The following is a 20,777-nucleotide window of genomic DNA, read 5'->3' as shown; positions in this document are numbered from 1 at the left end:
AGGCATTGCTAGTTACTTTTGCTAAATTTTCACATATTATTTATTTTAATTTCTTTAGGATCAAGTATTTTTCCCATCTTTTATTATGGCATGTCTAGGTGGTTTAACATGGGTACCATTTATTTTCCTGAATTTTTCCCATATTTTTGTATGGGAGTATTTTTAGAGATCTGATACATATTTTTTCCATGAAATGATTCTTCCCTGTATTACTTCTCTTTTAAACTTTGCAGATATTTTATTATACAGAGGTTTTAATGTATCAATTTCTAATAATAATATAGTCAGTTTTTGTAAGATTCCTTCTAATATTGGTAACGTTTTGTTTAATTTACTGAATTTTCTATTCAAATTATTTAGTCGTCTTCCAATTTGGTGTTTTATTTTTATTAATTCTGTTAGTTTTTCAGACCACCATGGGACTTTGTGTTTTGTCGGATGAGATTTGGATTTTGGTATTGCTTTATCAGCAGCATTTGTAATGAAATCAACAAGAAATTTATTAGTTTCATTATGGTCTTTCAAATATTCAAATGGTGGGATATTCCTGGTGTGGAATTCATATTGTTCCCAATCTGCTTTATAAATGTTATATCGAGGGGCATGTTTGGTGGGGTTATTTTGTAATAAAGAAATTAATATGGGGAAATGATCACTTGTATGCAAGTCATCTACTGTATTCCAGTCCAATCTGTCTACTATGTCTGCTGTACATAGAGTTAGGTCAATTGAGGAATATGTTCCATGTGTTTTAGAAAAATGTGCTGATTTCGTCATCATTTATACAGCACATGTCATATGAATCTATGAATTCCTCTATTTTAATTCCTGCTCTATTTGATTCTGTACAATTACAGTCCCACATTGGGTTGTGGGCATTAAAATCACCTACTATTAACGTTGGTTCCTTAGTATTATTAAGTAATTCTTTGATTTTGTCAACGTCATAATTTTTATTAGGTTGATTGTACAAATTATGAATTACATAATTATCGTTTTTTATTCGTATTCTAATACTCGACGTTTGCAGATCAGTAAATTTTACAGGTACTTTGTCATAACATACTTTGTTATGTACATATATAGCAGTTCCTAAATTTCCCTTCTTCCTCTCTTGATGAAGATGCTAAGGTATATTTACCTATCGTTAATATTGTTTTGTTGACATGTTGCAAAACATAATATCATTGGTTCATATTCTTTTAATAACCGTTGTATTTCTCCTAGGTGTAATCTGGTCTGTAGACCATTTACGTTCCAATGTATAATATAACTATTGAAAATATTTTTTATAGCGGTCAAGTTTTACTTTCTTTTTTTGTATTATCAATTTGGAATTTTTCTAATAATTTACTCACGACATTCATCTGTTTTTCTTTATAATAGACTAAGTGCTCAATGCACATGCACCCTTTTTCATGGTTACTCAAATCTGTGTTTTTTTTTTTTATATTTCATAAAATTTCTTATAATGTTTGTTAAACCATCTTTTGTTATGCTTTTGTTGTTATTGCATAATTCAATGAAACAATCATTACATCCACAAGTATTATCATGTGTATTTCTCTTTTCATTTGCTCTTGTTCCAATTACTGGAGAAGGAGTAATCTCTTCTCCCTTGACATAATCATTATCATCTATGGTATGATTCTCTTTCACTTCTTCAGTGTTCTCGACATTTGCCTTCATAGGTTCTATTATTATTTTAGGAGATAAAGGTATATTCTTAGCTTGTTTTTGTTTTTGTTCCTTTTTCATCTCCTTTATCTTTGGTTTAACTGATGTTTCTCTAATAATAGTTGGTTTCTTCGTTTTGGGTGGTGTTCTCTCCAAAGGCCTTTTTTATCTTTAATTTCCTGTCTATCTCTACCCTCTTCTGTCACTTTAGTAGCAGCATCCTCCTGTGTTTCTATCTGCATTAATATTTCAAATGAATTGGACAAAATATTATCCATCTCATTTGTACCTGTTTCTTTATTTTTTACAATTTTATTTTTTATTTCTAAATTATTAATTTTTTTTCTTGAGATTTACTTTTCTGTGCTCTGTTATTTCTATCTGTTTCCGTTTTTGCTTCATTTTTGCTCTTGTTATTGAGGAATATGAATGTTTCTTAGATGGATCTTGCATTCCTCTCACTTTTAATTCCAATTTAGCCTCTCTGATAGACATCCCTGTTCGTTCTTGTAACATTTTCAACTCTGTATTGTATATGTAGTACACACACTCCTTGGACCTAGCATGATGATTTTGTCCACAGTTTACACATTTTGGGTTCACTACATTTCCATTGTGTGGCATGTTCGTTAGATCCACAATAAGCACATACAGGTTCATTTCTACAGTTTTTTTTTGTGTGTCCATACTTACTACAATTTTGACATTGCAGTGGTTTGGGAACATAAGGTCTCAATTCTCTATTTTGACCAAAAATTTTTATTTTTGAGGTAACTCTTGGCCCTAAATTTTATTTTTGCAATTCTTAATGTTTGTATTATTTTGTTTACTTGGTATTATATATACCTCACAGTCTTGGATTTTGGTATATCTCATTTTAAGAGAGTCCAACAGTATATTTTTGTCAACTGGTTCGTCATTATTTTCAGGAAGTACAATAGTACCCTGAATGCTTATTCATAGTGTCATGCTTTTTTACTTTTACATTTATATTGTCAACACTTTTTATTGACAGATAGTCCTCAGACTGGTTTTTGTTGTGGCTTCTATAAGCCACGTCTTCATTTTTATCTGTCTAAACGACATTTCTGTCGTTGAGTGTCTTTTTAATAAGAAGTTTTCTAACTTTAGGGCTGAAATATTTGCTGTTCTGTTTCCATGGTTAGAAACCTTGACCAACTTCCACTCCCAAAGAGAGAGTCGAAGTGAGTCAAGGTTGGGTCAAGACGATATTTACTTTTTTTTTTGTAATGAGTACTGGAGTTCTAAACTTCCAGTGTGATTACATTTGGATTCTTTTTGTTTTTTCCAAAGAAAGGTTGTTACAAGAGGTTCCAGTGGTTGTCATCTGTGCCAAGTCACTACCATCAATGGGCCCAGGGTACTCGAATCTTTAATTTCACTTTGCATAAAGATTTGAGGAGGAAAAAAAAAAATAACCTGAAAACCTTAAAAGATATCATCAGCCTTTCATGGAGTTCATTCCTCCACTAATGGCACAAGTGAGAACCGACTCCCAAATGTCCGCATCCCTACCCTACCCCAAAGGGGATGGCACAACATGATTAGAGTGGCTCAAGTGTAAGCCAACCCGCTTGATAGGACTGAGAGCATTACTAGAATACAATCATCCCCACCCTAATCACATTATGGGCAAACCGGACAGAATGCCGAGAGTCCTATTCCCAGAACTAGACCCCTGGAATCCGTGGTCCAGTCCGTAGAATAGTTCCGCCTGAAAACTCAGGTCCGAACATTATCGGGCAGTTGATGGTCCTGCCACGGTTCTCACTATTTAGCTTCGGATATAAACCCAATCCCAGCTATGATACCTTTTCCTATTTACCAGGTCCAAGAAATTTGTACGAAAGTGAAAATATCCACGCCATTTAAATCGAAAGGTTTGTAGGTGATCCGTCAGGGCCCGGGCTCTTATTCTTTGTAAGAACGAAGAAGAAAAGCCAGGGCCCCTTACCCCCTCACCACGTGAAGGAACCTACTTCGAGGGGGGTCCAGCCCTAAAGAATAATTCCGCCTGATATCTCTCAGGTCCGAACACTATTGGGTAGATGATGGTCTTACCACAGTTCTCACTATTTAGCTTCGGATATAAACCCATTCCCAGCTATGATATCTTTTCCTATTTATCAGGTCCACCAAATTTTATCAAAAAGTGGAAATTTCCACAAATCTAATCCAAAACAATATACGATGGCATATGAGACTCTTGGACTCGAACCCAGAAACAAATTCCTGGGGTTCAAGAGCCCCCTCACCACGTCAAGGTGGTCTCATATTGAGGGGGATGTAACGTTTTTAATATTGCATATCTCCATGTAGTATCATATGCCTTTTCGATGTCAGAAAAGACGGCTATAGTAATTTGTTTTCGTTCAAATCCTCTTCGCATGTGATCTTCCAAGTTAGACAGAGAATTCCGTGTAGATATGTTACATTGTGACCAGAATTAATTGGGAGTAAAAATTTTGTTTTCTTGAGTGCTTTTGTTAGTCGAGCATTTACCATTTTCTCTAGTAATTCGGTTTACAACTTGTTAAAGAAATTGGTCTGTAATTATTTAATTACTGGAATCTTTTTGGTTTGGGGATAGGAATAATTATAGTTGTACGCCATTCATCATGAAATAAATTTTGAAGCCATAAGTGGTTATAATACTCTAATAATTATGTCTTTGCCAAAGGTGCTAAATAGTAGATCATTTCAATTATTATTATTATTATTATTATTATTATTATTATTATTATTATTATTATTATTAAAACAGTTTAACCAGACATTGAGCTGACTATCAGCTCTCAAAGGGCTGGCCCGAAGGATTTGGATGAAATGACAGGTCTAGGCTAGAAGCCTAGCACTGGGACCAAATAGGTCATTTGATGTACTGATGAATGAATGAGAATGAAATTAAAAACTGCACAGAGGCATACTCTCTCATACTTGAACATACTCCCACAATAAATACTTACATACTCAAGTTTCCATATATACTCACTAAAAAGGTGTATTAAAATTTAAAATAAAATTTATTAAAATTTTTAAAATTAAGTTGTTTTAAAATTCACTAGACCCCTAAGGGTTTTTGTATTTCTATTTGTTTTTTATATTTTATCAATTAAACCACAACTCCACATGAACATTAAAATTGGTATTACTGAAAATGTAATTGATTCTGATAAAACTTCCTTCACTGATCTATTTCCAAAATTTAATAAGCGCTGCAGGTTATATTTTGGACATTCACGCACATATTCTTTTCCTATCTTTTATTATGGCATGCCAAGGTGGTTTAACATGGGTACCATTTATTTCCCCGAATTTTTCCCATATTTTTTGTATGGGAGTACTATTAGAGAGATCTGATATATATTTTCTCCATGAAATGATTCTTCCATGAATTAATTCTCTTTTAAACTTTGCAGATATTTTGTTATATAGAGGTTTTAATGTATCAATTTCTAATAATAATATAGTCAGCTTTTGTACGGTTCCTTCTAATACCGGCAACGTTTTGTTTATTTGACTGAATTTTCTATTGACTGATTATGAAATTCAAATTCTCTAATCATCTTCCAATTTGGAGTTTTATTTCTATTAATTCTGTTAGTTTTTCAGACCACCATGGGACTCTGTAGTATTTTGTTGGATGAGGTTTGGATTTTGGTATTGCTTTATCAGCAGCAGCATTTGTAATGATATCAATAAGAAATTTATTAATTTCTTATAAAAGCCATCTGTGCTCATGGCTGGGAGCTCTTAGCCGCTGAAATGGATTATCTTGGTACCAGGCTTTCTTTTTGCAGTCGCACAGTATCCCCGTAGTGGCACACTTTCCTCTGACTGGCTCAAGGCCAAACTTTCCTGCCTCTCTCTGAGGGACCTGGGGCAACCCGAACGAATTGTAAGGTCAGTGTAAGGTCAGAGTCTCTACAGATATTTCCTTTCCTTTTCTTGTGGTTGCCACTATGACATCATCCATGAAAGCCAGATACTTTATCATTTCCCCCCAGAGCGTAGCCCGTAGGCCCTCTGGGAGTTTACTGAGAATTTTTTCCAAGCATGAATTGAAGAGCAGCGGTGATGGGGGATCTCCCTGCATGACTCCTCTTGTGAGGCACCCCTGCAATTTCGGTACTTAGGCTGTCATATAAGTTTTTCAGTTACAGCAAAGATTGCTGATCTAACCCTGCCACCTTCAGGGTCTCGAGAAGTGCTGGGTGACTCTCAGAATTAAACGCCTTTTTAAAATCAACAATGGCAAAGTATAGATTGATTAGATCCAACCTTGCCCTCTTGACAACCTTGTGCAGTAAAGAGGTGTTTTTAAGGGGAGTGTTTGAAAAAATCGTTTTTTATTAATAACTCTGGGTTTTTTACATGAATCAGTTTGAAATTTTGGGCATTGGTTAGTTTATGTATAGCGAAAAGGTCAGTATTCATATTTTCCTTCTTGCCCCCTTTGCTGGTACCCCGCCCCCCAAAATTCTTTTTAAAAAAATCAGCCATAACTATTGCAACCTAAGAGCTGAAATTTATGTGGTAGACAGGTATTATAGATTAGAATAAAGTAATAGAGCATTTTTTTCAATTTTTTTTCTTTTTACAAATATTTTTTGATTTTTGAAAAATCTTGGATTGATTTCGTGGAAAAATAAATCCCAAAAATATTTTTGGGACAAAATAAAAAAAACTGTATAGTTTTGTAGACAGTTTATTTATCATTCATTTCCTTTTTGTTTCATTGAGATGGACGTGAGTTTCCATTTGAAGGTCGATAACTTTAGTTTTGAGATATCGGCCTCCAATGTTTTATGATGACATTTTTGCTTGTCTATCCATTTATTTGCTTCTTGTCTCACACTTTGAGATTTTTATGACAAATTTTATATGTTATATCATATTGGTGTTATCTATGATTATTATTTTGTGTATAATGAATTATATTTTATATATTTAGGCTCCTGGTCCCCCTCTTTCCTCTCTCTTGGAAAGAGTATTATCCCACATTGTGGGGGGTGTCAGAGTTGCCCACACTCCTCTTTGTGGCCAGGTTATTAAATTTTCTTGGTCTCGGCATGGTTTCTTCTGAACAAAGTAGTATTGCAAAGCCAAGAGAAATACAAAAAATTGACTTGCAAAATAATATAAGTGCGCTAAATGAAAAGTGTGTCAAAACACAGGCGAGGTTGGGCAGCGTGACTTCTTGCTTTGTCGAGAGCTGAGCTGCCATTGATCACCCAAGTGGGTACACTCCTTCACCCAACAGAGCCTCTACGCACTTGCGTAGGATATAGTTGCCATATACCGCATTTAGATATTCTTCTTTTATAGCTAAATTGAAATTACCAGTATACTGAAGTTATCATTACATTATACGAAAAATGTAATTTTCTCAGTGATAGTAGGGTTACAGTTTTGGCTTATAACTCCAAAACTATTAAGAATTTTTTAATAAAAATTTTCTGAGAATATAATCAAGAGGTGTAAGAGTCCGTATGTGAAATATCAGGAAAAATTTGGATTCTTCGATTTTTTCATCAAACGCTCCCCTTAACCACTTTTGCCTTATGGAGGTTGGGATCCTAGTGGAAAGCCGCTTGGCCAAGATCTTGTGAAGGCTCCCCCTCGAGTAGGATGCCTTGACGAGGTGAGTGGCTAAGGGACCCTAGCCTTTGGGCCCGGGCCCTGATGAATCATCCTATGTAGCTTTTGGTTTAAATGGCGTGGACATTTCCACATTCGCAAAATTTTACTGCTTAGGCGAGTCTGAGAAGGGATCGTTTTTTGGAAGGGGTTCGCATTTGAAGCTAATTGTGGGAGTTGTGGTGGTTGAGTCGCCACCCGATATGGTTTGAACCTAAGAGATGGTGATGGGAGTTTTCCCATTGCTACCTTAAGGGCAGAACCATCTCCGGGGATCAACCCATCAGAATCCAGGGGGGGCTGGTTTTTGGAGGTGGGACTCCTGGCTTTTGTCAGGAAGCCCACCAATACTGTTGGAGTGGGGAGTCAGCCCCCCATTAGTGGGGGCAGAACTCCCAGCAGGCAGATTGGATTATACCTGGGCACTGCATGCGTATTGGTGCTATCCCAAAAGGGTAGGGTATGGGGTGGACTGTTGGGCGTCAATTCTCACTTGTGCCATTGGTGGAGAATGCGAATACCTGATTGATCTACGATACTTTCTTGATATGACCAAGCAGTTTTGGGTGGGTGGATGAGCCAGTTTGTGTGTGGTGGTCTGATGTGTGCATGCTTGGCATCTTGAGGTCTCTTCAGGGGCTTTGTCAGTTGGGGTGGGGAAGCTGGGCAGTAAAAGCTGCCCGGTTTTCACTTTTTGATGTGCGGTCGTGGTCTGTGGGGGCTCTTGGGTGTCGGGTGTGCACTTTTTGGACTTGTGCATGTGGACTGCTTTAAATTTATGGATTTGGCTATTAGTTCTCCCTCCCCTGGATCCAACGACTTAACGATACAGGCAACGACTTCTGGCATGAACATGGATACGAACTTGGCTGTTGGACAGAACCAAACACTTGAGACACCAGGGTGTTGGTAAATCTGGTGGATTTGATTAAAATAACCTAAACTTTATTGCACTAATGTAGGCTTGTTTATACAGTGTAGTGAAACAATGTTGCAAAGTGGAAAGAATTAAATTAACTCTACAAAAAGATAAGCAGTCATTTTCTGCTTTTGTTAAATTTTCTTCTCCCTTGGAAGCTAGTGAGGCACAACAAAGACTTCATGGCCACATTCTAAATGACTCAGTTCTCAGCACGAAAGTGTTTTCAGTGAAAAACTTGAATGATGAGCCATTTGATTTTGTTCCCAAGACTGAAGAACATGGACCAGCCCCATATATCAGAGCTCCTCCTCCCCCTTTATGGCATGTTGCTATCTACAAGGAGGGAGGGAAAAATTTAATAAAAGCTGCTGAATGCATTGAGAGCAAGGTTGGTTCCATTCCCATTGGAAATTTAAAACGGTATGGAAAGAACCTTCTAATAAAAGCTGGTAATGAGACTCAAGCAGTTCTGCTATCACATTTTAAACCTCCTGAAAGTGGAAATATTGAATCTATTTCATCTCACAGATTCTTTAATACACTAAAAGGAGTAGTTTACTCAAAAGATTTGCATGTTTTCAAAAAGGAGGAGATTCTCCATCAATGTCGTCCTTGTGTATCTCGTGTTAAAAAACTGGGTGGGGATGCAGCTATCCTTTTAACCTTCTCCTCCAATTACCTACAGTACCTGATACCATCATTGTTGGCCATGAGAGGATGCAGGTTAAAAAACATAAAAGAAATCCTAAACAGTGTCGCAAATGCTTTGAATATGGCCACATTCAAAACTCTTGCGATAACAATAAAAGATGTCCTGTGTGCTTTGCAGAGCACAATAATTTTGATAATTGTGAAGCAGCCCAATACTGTTTCCTTTGCAAGGGAGATCACCCTCCAGATTCTAGGGCTTGTCCCAGATATAGATTTGAACAAGAAGTGTTGGCAGTGGCTGATAACGAACTTATCAGCATTAGCAAAGCAAAGCGCGCGATAATGGGGCAAACAAAAGTGCCCACTCTACGTATGCTTCTGCAATAAAACTTATGAAAAATTCTAGCAATGTAAGGCCACCAATAACTGCATCTGATAGTAGATATCAAAACCTGCAATCCCTCTGACTGTAAATAATAATGAAAATCTCCAAACTGGTCAGAAACTTTCGTTGGTAAGTGCTTTGGAGTCCAATACCAAAAAATTGTACTTCCAAACGCACAGAAAATTTATCTTTCAAAGTCAATACAAATGCCACCTCTACGACAGCTGTCGATTCATCTCCAAAAATAAGTGTGCCAAAATCAACTAATAATTCAGGAAGATGTTCTGAAAATACTTCCAATAAAAATAAGCTAAAGGAACAATCCCAGTTAGATAGAGCTAGTTCAGAGCCATCAATTGCCACAGCCACAAACAAAAATAATAATAAAACTACAGTTGCAACTACCAAGAAGCGCACAAGAAATAGTTCCCCAAATAATGATAATTTTATAATAAAAACTTCAAATGGGTTCAGTGTTTTGGAAGACATCTCTCCTCCTAGAAAGGTGGTTCCAAAAGTAGATTCAGAACAAAAACATCCGAGTTCGATTCAGTCTTGCCGCCTTAAGACAAATAGGATTAGTGATGCACAGAATCACATTAGAAATTCTGAACATCAGGATCATAATAAAAAATATGAAGATCAACCAAAGACCCTGAACTCCAATTCAGATGAAAAGGGATTAAGAAAACAATATCTTATAAAGGAGAATTTCCCACTCCACCTTAAGAACAGTACTTCCCCTCCAAGGAGTGGGAAGTAGCACATTTTACCACCTTAGCATTCTTGCTCGATGTTCTTCAGTGGAACTGTAAAGGTCTCAGAGCCCGTACAGAAGACCTTAAAGTTTTAATGCATGAATTCAATGCAGGGATTATATGCCTACAGGAAACAATGTTAGGCAACTCTGCTTATAATCCTGGACTAAATAATTCAATATTTAAATCATATCCCCCAACTGGTGATCGTGCCCATGGAGGTGCTGTAATTATTATTAATAAATCTCTACAGCACTCCACAATACAATTAAATACAACACTACAAGCTGTTGCTATTTCAGTCATTTTGGAAAAGAGGATAACAATCTGCTCCTTATACCTTCCACCAGACCTTGATTTTAACATTGGAGATATTCAGTCATTAACTGACCAACTTCCAGCTCCTTTACTTCTGCTAGGTGATTTTAATGCCCACAACCCCCTTTGGGGAAGTCGGTTTTTAGATAGTAAAGGAAATTAATCGAAGACCTTATTGACAGGAATGATGTTACCCTGTATAATAATGGGTCAATGACTTTCCACAACATTCACGATAATCATTTCTCTGCACTGGACCTTAGTATTTCTTCAACTAGTATCCACCTTGATTTTAATTGGTCTGTTAATGAAGATTTAAATGGAAGTGATCACTACCCAATCCATTTGAAATATGCTCTGAATGCTCCATCTGAAGTTTTACCTAAGTGGAAGGTAGAGGACGCAGACTGGGATAAATTCAGTAAGGGTGTCAATCTAGATAGGGAGTTTGAGTCCTTTCATTCTCATCTAGATGCCTATGATTACTTTATTGAATCTACTTTGAAGAGTGCTGAAGGCTCGATTCCAAAAACAAAAGGCAAACCTCGTAGACCTGCAGTTCCCTGGTGGAATAAGACGTGGTATTCTGAGAAAAGTGACTAGGAAGTGCTACAGACGCTACAAAACTAGTGGCTCCCCTCAGTCTAAATTAATCTACAAATGTGCTTTAGCCAAGCAGCGGCTCTTTTATTAGAAAGCCAAAAGAGAATGTTGGCTTTACTATATTAATGGAATAAACTCCAAGACCCCACTAAGAGTGGTGTGGTGCAAAATAAGAATACCGAGTGGAAAATTTGTTGCGTTACCATTACCCTCATTAAAAATACATGATTTCTAATCACAGAGCCCACTGGAGTTGCCAATGAGCTAGGAAAACACTTTTCTAAAGTTTCCAGCCCTAATAATTATTCTCCAGAATTTCAAAGAATTAGGAATTCTGAAATAACTCTGAAATTTGATTCGGGAAAATCTGAACCATAAAACTACAAATTTTCCCTAAGAGAACTTCGTGAGGCGCTCTCCTCAAGTGAATCCACAGCTCCAGGCGAGGATACAATCATATATGAAATGCTGAAACACCTCCCAGATGATGCCAAAAAATATTTACTCAAGATTATAAATAAAAAATATGGGAAACAGGAGTCTTACCCAAGGACTGGAAAATATCCATAATTGTCCCTATTAAAAAGCCTAATAAAGATGCTTCCCAAGCCACCAGCTATAGACCAATAGCTCTTACCAGCTGTGTATGTAAGCTGATGGAGAACATGATAAACACCAGACTAGTTTGGCACCTGGAAACCAAAGGAATAATATCGCCATTTCAATTTGGTTTTAAGAAAAACTGCTCCACCCTTGATCCCCTGCTGAGGCTGACCAACCAAATCCAGCAAGGATTCGCCAAACAATAGACCATCGGCATATTTTTTTACTTATAGAAAGCATATGACACTACCTGGAGAACTGGCATCATGAAACAATTGCATGAGATGGGCATATGTGGAAGAATGATCACGTTTATACATTCCTTTTCAACAGACAGACTTTTTAAGGTAAGAGTGGGAAACTCCCTCTCCCAACCGTTTATGCAGGGGGAAGGAGTTCCCCAAGGAAGCATTTTAAGTGTAACACTCTTCTTAGTGGCAATAAATAGTGTGATTGAAAAAATCTCACCCCCTTAAATGCTCGATTTTTGTCGATGACCTTTCAATATACTGCACAGGATATGATTCCTTGTCTGTATGTAAACATTTGCAAAGGTCTATTAATGCTATTACTAAGTAGGCTGATGAGAATGGTTTTAAGTTCTCCTCTTCCAAAACAGTTGCAGTAAGATTTACCAGGTGCCAGCGTGTTGAAGAGATTCCCACAGTTAGTCTAAAAGGGTTTATCCTTCCTTATGAAAACTAAGTAAAATTTCTGGGGATGACTATAGACCATAAATTAACATGAGCCACCACATAAATGTCTTAAAGATTAATGTTAAACAATCTTTGAATATTTTAAAGGTTTCTTTCTGGATTTAGTTGGGGGGCTGATAAGAAATCCCTTCTGAGGCTATATGACTCTGTGTCGATCTAAGCTAGACTATGGCTGTCAGATTTATTCCTCAGCCTGTAAAACCAAGCTAAAGGAACTGGATGTTGTACACAACATGGGGTTGAGAATATGCTCACAGGCTTTTAGAACTTTGCCTGTTGAAAGCATATATGTTGACACAGATCATTTACCCCTTGATCTAAGGAGGCAAGAGCTAGGGTTGCGATATGTGGCTAGAATGAAAAGTGCTCCCAAAAATCCCTCCTTTCAAGCACTAAAGGAAACAGACTCTCGAAGTTTTTCTGGTACAAGAGCTTCTAAACCATTCCAAATTCGACTGAATGAGGATGTTAGGAATAATCATCTTAAATCCCAGAAAGTCCTGGTAGTAGAGTACCCAGTAAATCCTCCATGGCTTATTCCAGAAGCATTAGTTTGTAAGAAATTATTAAACAAAAAGGACTGCACTGAAGAAGAGTTTAGGGAGAAATTCTTAGAGCACGATGTTACCCATGCTAATTTTACAAAAATCTATACAGATGGATCAAAGTCAGATAGTGGTGTTGGTTGCGCTGTTATCCTTGGGGATACAGCGTACACAGCTAAATTACCTGACTCTGCATCAATATTTACTGCCGAATTAACAGCCGTAGTGTCTGCCCTAGATTTAGTTTTTCAAAGTAGTGACTCTAATTTTGTCATATACTCAGACTCTAGAAGCACCTTAGAAGCTATTAAAAAATTTAATAGCTTTCATCCATTAATTCAAAAAGTTCAGGAGTGACTTTTTCGTATATATTGTCGACGTAAATCAGTCTCTTTCTGTTGGGTCCCTTCTCACGTGGGGATTCGCGGAAACGAGATGGCAGACAGGGAAGCGAAAGCTGCTAGTATTTTATCAGAAACCTCTTTCAGAAAAGTGCCTCATACAGACCTAAAAGGTCCCATTAGATCTTATGTTTTAAGTAAATGGCAAGAAAGGTGGACTTCTCCTCTTCTTGCCAATAATAAGTATAGAAATATTAGGGGTAATATACTACCGTGGTCTTCATCATTCCAACTTGACAGGCGAGCAGAGGTTATTTTAACCAAATTAGGGATTGGGCACACTTGTTTAACCCATGAGTTTATTTCAGAAGGAAGCAGCCCTCCAGAGTGTAGTATATTAGGAATAATATACCACCGTGGTCTTCGTCATTCCAACTTGACACACGAACAGAGAATATTTTAACCAGATTAGGGATTGGGCACACTTGTTTAACCCATGAGTTTATTTTAGAAGGAAGCACTTGACGATCTTTTAACCAGATTAGGATTATTTTTAACCCATGAGTTTATTTTAGAAGGAAGCAGCCCTCCAGAGTGTGCTTAATGTGATGAGACACTAACAGTGGAGCACATTCTGTTGGTCTGCCCCAGATATTTTAACCAAAGAGAAAGATATTTTGAGGGTAAATCCCTCTTTTATATTTTGCGAGATGAAGCAGATATTTTTGCTATCTCTTTTTTAAAGTGTGTTAAAATTTTTAACGATATTTAATTTATTTCTTAATATGTTTATTACATCACACAGAATTTTAATGACATTAAATTTTTTATTATGTATACAGTATTTCACATCATTCATTGAACTTCATATCTTTATTTATTGGTTACATCACTTCATTTTATTTATTAATCATTTCCTTCATTTATTTATAAATTCATTTACCTTAAATTTGTATTCTCTTCATTACGGCACTGAGTGGCCTTCTTGGTCCCAGTGCCTGGGCTTTTGCCCTAAATGGAATGTCAATCTTAGGTAGTAGGGTCATCTGCCCTTTGGCCCACTCATGAGTGCACATCTTGGTCAAGAGGATTAGATAATATACCCTCTTGACCTCTAAGTTGGCTGCCTTCCTGAGATCAGCGGGTTTTACCCCATCTGGTGCAGGAGCCAACTTTAGGTTGGTTTTCCTCTTCATCCATTGAACCTCTTCAACGGACACTTGTTCAAGGAAGGATACCCTCTCTCTGGTGGGCCTTCCAGGTCTTCCATCTTTCCTAACTGCAGGCGGACTGGCACAGCCAAAAACGTTTCCCCAAAAGTTGACCGTCCCTTGTGGAAAGGTAGGGCAAGCCAGGGGGTCCTTCCCCAGTGTATCATTCTAGGCAGTCCTTCCTCCATTCTTGTTCCAACCTCTTTGCACTGCCGCATACTCCCTCCTTTTCTCTCGGCTATTTTGCTGGGAGGCTTTGCACCAAAGACCTCCCTCCTGATCTTGTCTATCTCCTCCTCTCTCAGATGGTAAACAATACGTTCAGGCTCAGATCTGACACCTGAGCCTTGGGAAGATGGTGGGCTTTCAGTTCCACCACTAGTCATGATCGTGAGGTACTCATTCATACCATCAGCATTAGCCAACGGCTGAACGGTACCATTGCATTCAAATTTGGTTTTGTCATAATCAGGTGTGAGGTATGCCTAGGGAACATTCTCTCCAGCCCTCAGCTTCCTCACTTGCCGGACTTCGGACAGCACATTACGATACTCTCCCGTTTTTCTCTTATTTCTGATGGTTTTCATTGAGTGGCCTGGGAATAGCTCGTTCAAGATCTTTACATTAGTGTGAGTGCTGTCATCCTGTCCAAGTTCAAAGCCAGCCATTGCGACCAAATCGAAATGGCTCCATTCTTGCCTGCCCTGACTCTCTATCTCTCATTGAGTCAGGGTAGTGGTGGGCACAACCACTCTTTGACTTTTCAACTCCGCCAGGATCCACTTGTATTCAGTGGTTTTCCTTTTGTAGCTAATGCTTGCTGCCGCTCTTTCTGGCAATAGGTGCTCGTTTATACTCTTATTTATCAAAGTCACTTTAGGGTTGTCCAATTCATAGGCTGCCATCATCCTGAGCTTCTCCATGGTCCAGGGTGCCTACTACTTTTTAGGCGTTGGATGTTCTCACCATGGAATTGCTCAGGATGAGTGCTTCTATCATGCAGCCTTCTCCCAGCATAGCTTTTGAACTCCTCCTCACACGTGGGACAAATGTTGGGCTCACCTACTCCAAGCGTCTCTCTCATGTTATCTAACCCAGCGACAGTCCCATTCTGATTGTGAGTAGGACTGCGGTAAGGTACCAGGCTTTCTTTTAGTGGTTGCACAGTATCCCCGCAGTGGCACATTTTTGTATGCCTGGCACTAGGCCAAGGTTTCCTGCCTATGTCAGCAAAATCTTAACAGATGTTTTTAATCCTTTTCTCGTGGTTGCCACAACAACGATATCATCCACGAAAGCCAGATACTTTATTGTCTTCCCCCAGAGAGTAGCCCGTATGCCCTCTGGTAGTTCACTGATCACTCTTTGCAAACAGATATTGAAAAGCAGTGAGGATAGGGGAGGACTTCTCTTGTGACCCTGTGAGGCACCCCTGCAATCACGGTACTTAGGCTCTCATATAAGTTCTTCAGATACAGCAAAGATTGCTGATCTAACCTTGCCACCCTCAGGGTCTCAAGAAGCGCTGGTTGACTCTCAGAATCAAACGCCTTTTTAAAATCAATAAAGGCAAAGTACAGATTTTTAGATCCAACCTCGCCCTCTCGACAAGCTCCCGCAGCAACATGATGTTGGCTCCCACACCATCCTCAGGCTTAAACCCTTTTTGCCTTACGGAGGTTGGGATCATAGCAGCAAGCCACTTGGCCAAGATCTTATGAAGGCCCCTTGTTACTACGAAAGTGACCATTAAGGCCGGAAGTCTCCAGCCTCCAACGGAACGTCAATCTTAGGTAGCAGAGTCATCCACCCTCAGGCCCACTCTTCTTCAAGACGATTAGGTCATATACCCTCTTGACCTGTAAGTCGGCTATCTTCCTGAAATCAGCGGGTTTTACCCCATCTGGTCCAGGAGCCGACTTTCAAGGGGTTTAATGTTCTCACTGTGGAACTGCTGGGGATGAGTCTGCCTCTGATGAAACCTCATTCCAACAAAGGAAAAATACTCTTTACCGCACAGGCTGCAGGTCCTGAAATCACCCAGGCCAGGCGTCACGGCTTCCGTCACGCTAACTCTTTCTCTCTCAGCAACAGCCCTACTCTGATTATGTTATCATCGTCAGTGTGGGTTCTTGATGTAAAGTGCCTCACTCATCATTGGACTCTTTTCCCTCTTCTTTCAGGGTTGTCATGGCTGTGAAATTTGGATGCTTAGATCCGAGTGTTATCAGTTCTCTAGCTTCACCAGCTCAATCTCCATTTAACAGGGCCCAGTTCATTCTCTCAGGGGCCCTGAAGGAAACATCACCTAGGCTAGGTGTCACGATAGCCTAGGTGATGTTTCCACCCCAAGACACCCATGTAGTTAGAGTAAATGCTTAATCCTCCTAAGATCTTGATAGAGAGAATATCTAGGCCTCCCGACTTCATCCTTAGCTGCTTACAGAGAGTAATGGTGTCTTGGGGTAGGGCACCCCTCCAGTTCCCAGTAATGGTCTTTATCATTGGGACACTGGCAGTGAGCTTGCCCAGTATATACTCTAATACACCTGTTATTATACTTGGAGACTTGAAGTTGTTCAAAGTGCTCTAGAGTATTGACATTAGCACCAGAGACAACTTGCGCATGAATAACAGTAGACACACACTCATTCCATATAATGAGATTGGGTTTCCTGAGGCCCTTCTTTGTACTGATGTATGGCTCATAAACTGCCTTGCAACCAGCCTCCTCAGCCTTTTTCTTGATGTAGTTCTTGACTCGGTCGTGTCTCTTTATTCATTACGGTTGTACTTTTGGGACACTTGCTAATCCATTCATGCGTGTCACTAATTAGATGGCGGGGCATTTGGCTTTTTTTATCGACTACCGACTTAATATCTCGTTCAAGATTCCTATTCCGTTGTTGCTTGCTCTTGACGCGCTTTGTGGCAGTCTCCTTCGCCCCTAGGGCTATTGATGCAACTATTGACACTTCAATCCTGATGCTACCTCATGGTGTGTTACAGCTTTAGTATCTCCACCGACGTGGCGTGGTGCTTCTTGAACTGCCAGTCAGGAATGTCGCTGGTCCTCCTCGCCCCTACACCCTAGGTGACATCGCCGCCCCCTTTCATGCCCATATAGTTTTATATAGATGGAAAAAGCGGTGCTCAACGCTCTCACAAAGTTATTTTTTAAGTTCTAGATCTCGGCTGCGCAGACCCCAGCCCTCGGTAACAGCTGGGAGGTCCTCCATGATACAATCCCCCTCCAGTTCATTGTGAGTTAATCGTCGGGTATTTCCTGGTCCTGGTTAACTGCATAGTTCCAGATGGCTGGCTTGTTGTATTTTTGACCTTCTCCAGGTGGAAGGCGTCAATGGAATTGACATTGGAGTTGGCAGTCACTTGAATGTCCAAAATCGCTGACTGCTCCTCATTCCACACCAGGAGATCTGGCTTCCATAGTCCCTTGGGCATTGGTATCATGGGCTTTAATGCTTGATGGTGTTGAAGCCGTACAGTCTTCTAACTTACTCCTGACCATTCCTTGATGTTGTCATGTCGCTTAATTCTCCAAGGCTGGATGGCTGGGCACACTTGTAGTATGTGGTGGAGTGCCGGGGAAAGGGCCCTCTAGGTTTCGCATTGGGCTCTGGTCTCTCGTCCCTTTTCTCAGAGCGCCAGAGTGGTCAGGACGCCAAGCCTCATCTTAACTGCGTTGATGTATGTTCCTCTGTGCATCAATCTCGTGCCTGAGTCAAGCCATTATCGGCTTCAGGCTGTATACGCATCTCTTGCAGCCCCTTTAAGTCAGGATTCGTCGACTCATAAATGTTGCGTATAGTTGACTGACTATTCCGGTTGTCCAGGTTCACTGGACAGATCGCTATTCCTCGATGTTTGGCTGCCACTGCTGCCTGAGCTGATCAGGAGACTTTGTGAGGCGGGTGAAGCACTTGTTGATTTTGTTTGGGGTCCCCAGGGTAAAATTGTACAACCCCAAATCCTCCGTCCTTGATTATTTGATTAATTGTGGGTTATCTGGCTAAAATTAAAATTCTTTTGCTAAACAGAACTAAATATAAATTTGATAAAAAGAAAAAAAAGAAACTAAAATAAACAAATATATAAAATTCTGCTAAAAGAACTATTAATAAATTTGATCCAAATAAACAGTATAACTTAAAAAAAAAATGTATATATATATATATATATATATATATATATATATATATATATATATATATATATATATATACATAACACCACACATATATATACTAAAAGACAAAACAGCTGTCAAATATATTTGAGAAGACCAGCTTCTTTGATAAAAATGAGATAACATTATTAATACATATACAACTAGAATGGATGTATGATATTTGCTTCAAAAGCCCAGGCACTGCCTCCAAATAGGCCATTCAGCTAGCACGATGGAAAGAAAAGAAAATAAATTATGTTAAAGTTATGAATTAATGAAGGAAATGATTAATAAATAAAATGAAGTGATGTGACCAATAAATAAAGGTAAAAGTTTAATGAATGATGTAAATATACACAAAAATTTAATGTCATTAAAATTCTATGATGATGTAATAAATTACTAAATAAAATTAAATATCGTTAAAAATTTTAATAACTTTAAAAAAGAGATGATAGCAATAAATATCTGCTTTATCTCCCAAAATATCAGACAGGGATTTACCCTGAAAATCTCTCTCTTTGGTTAAAATATCTGGGGCAGACCACCAGAATGTGCTCCACTGTTAGTGTCTCAATACAGTAATGTATTTTCACTCTGGATGAGGGCTGCTTCCCTCAAAAATAAACTGATGGGTCAGACGTTTGCCCAATCCAAATCTGGTTAAAATAACTTGCTCTGTTCGTCTGTCAACCTGGAATGAATCAGACCACCAAAGTACATTATCCCAATATTTCTATAATTAAGGATTTCTTATTATTGGCAAGAAGGGGAAAGTCCACCATTCTTGCCATTTAATTATTCATATACAGTAATTTCTCCCAACAGTTTTGCCATGTTATAATTACCACCTGCATCACTGCTATTTGATAAAAAAGATTCTAAGTTCCACCAGAATGGGACACTCAACCAGCAAATGCCTAACAGTCAGATGGAACCAAGCAATCGTCACAGAAGGGCTCATTCTCCCCATTTGTCAAAAAGCCGTGAGTTAAACGTAGGCAATTCATGCTAATGTCGTAATCTACACAATACAACCTCCCACTTCCATTGGCATTAGGTCATATTTCCAAGGGTGTGTCTGACTATCAGTGATTTCTTTCATTTTATTGGGGCCTATTCTGTCCCACTGAAGTGCCACATAATTGCTGGATGGATTTCCATATAATATGGAATGCATCACGATATGGCAACAGGACATTTTCTGGGTAAAAGAATTTGTGCTGCTGATTTGGGACTAGCTGGTCTGCCTTTTCATTTCCTGATATGTTTCACATGGGCAGGAACCCAACAAAAGAAACAATGCTTCCTCTACAATGGTGCAAGAAGATTTCACTGCAAGATCTTCAACACTAAGGGATGATCAGTATTTGCCTGAAGACTTTATAGGGACTCTAAAGCACTTTTAGAGTCACAAAATATTTTTCTTTCAAGTTTTCCTTTTCTGTTCAAGTGTGGACTAAAAGGATGCACTGGGAATATTCAATGTGTTCCAGTGCTACATAAATATGTCATACAGCTCAGCTGTAAATTTTGAAAAAACTGGATTCAGGCATCATGCGTTTTTCGCACCTCTTTTAAAAGATTCACTAAAATGACTCCATAACCAACGCCAGCACTGGATTTGGAACCATCGGTAAATATAAATCTTGTATCCATATGCTACTGAATATATTATTATTATTAAATAGTTTAACCAGACCACTGAGCTGACTTTCAGCTCTCATAAGGCTGGCCTGAAGGATTTGATTAAAATACTAGGTCTAGGCCTGAAGTCAAGCGCTAGGACCCAATAGATCATCCGATACTAAGATGAATGAATTAAAATGAAATTAAAAACTGCACATAGGCACATCCTCTCATACAATAAATAAATACATTTACTCAGACTTCCTTACATACTACTAAAACGGTATATTAAAATTCAGAATATAAATTAAACAAAATTTTAAAATTATTCTTTTTTTAAAATTCAAATGTTAAAAGGATTTTCATATTTTTATTATTTACTTATTTTTATATTTTGTTAATTAAATTACAGTTCTTCAAGAACATCAAAATTGGAATGATTGAAAATGTGAAAGATTCTGACAAAATTTCTTTCACTGACCTATTTCCAAAAGTAGACATTCGTTGTCGGTCATACTTTGGACATTCACATAACACATGTCTGACTGTTATTATTACTCTGCATTCT

This window comes from Macrobrachium rosenbergii, chromosome 38 (genome assembly GCF_040412425.1).
Source record: "Macrobrachium rosenbergii isolate ZJJX-2024 chromosome 38, ASM4041242v1, whole genome shotgun sequence".
In the NCBI taxonomy this organism is placed as follows: domain Eukaryota; kingdom Metazoa; phylum Arthropoda; class Malacostraca; order Decapoda; family Palaemonidae; genus Macrobrachium; species Macrobrachium rosenbergii.
Note: the sequence above shows the minus strand (reverse complement) of the source record.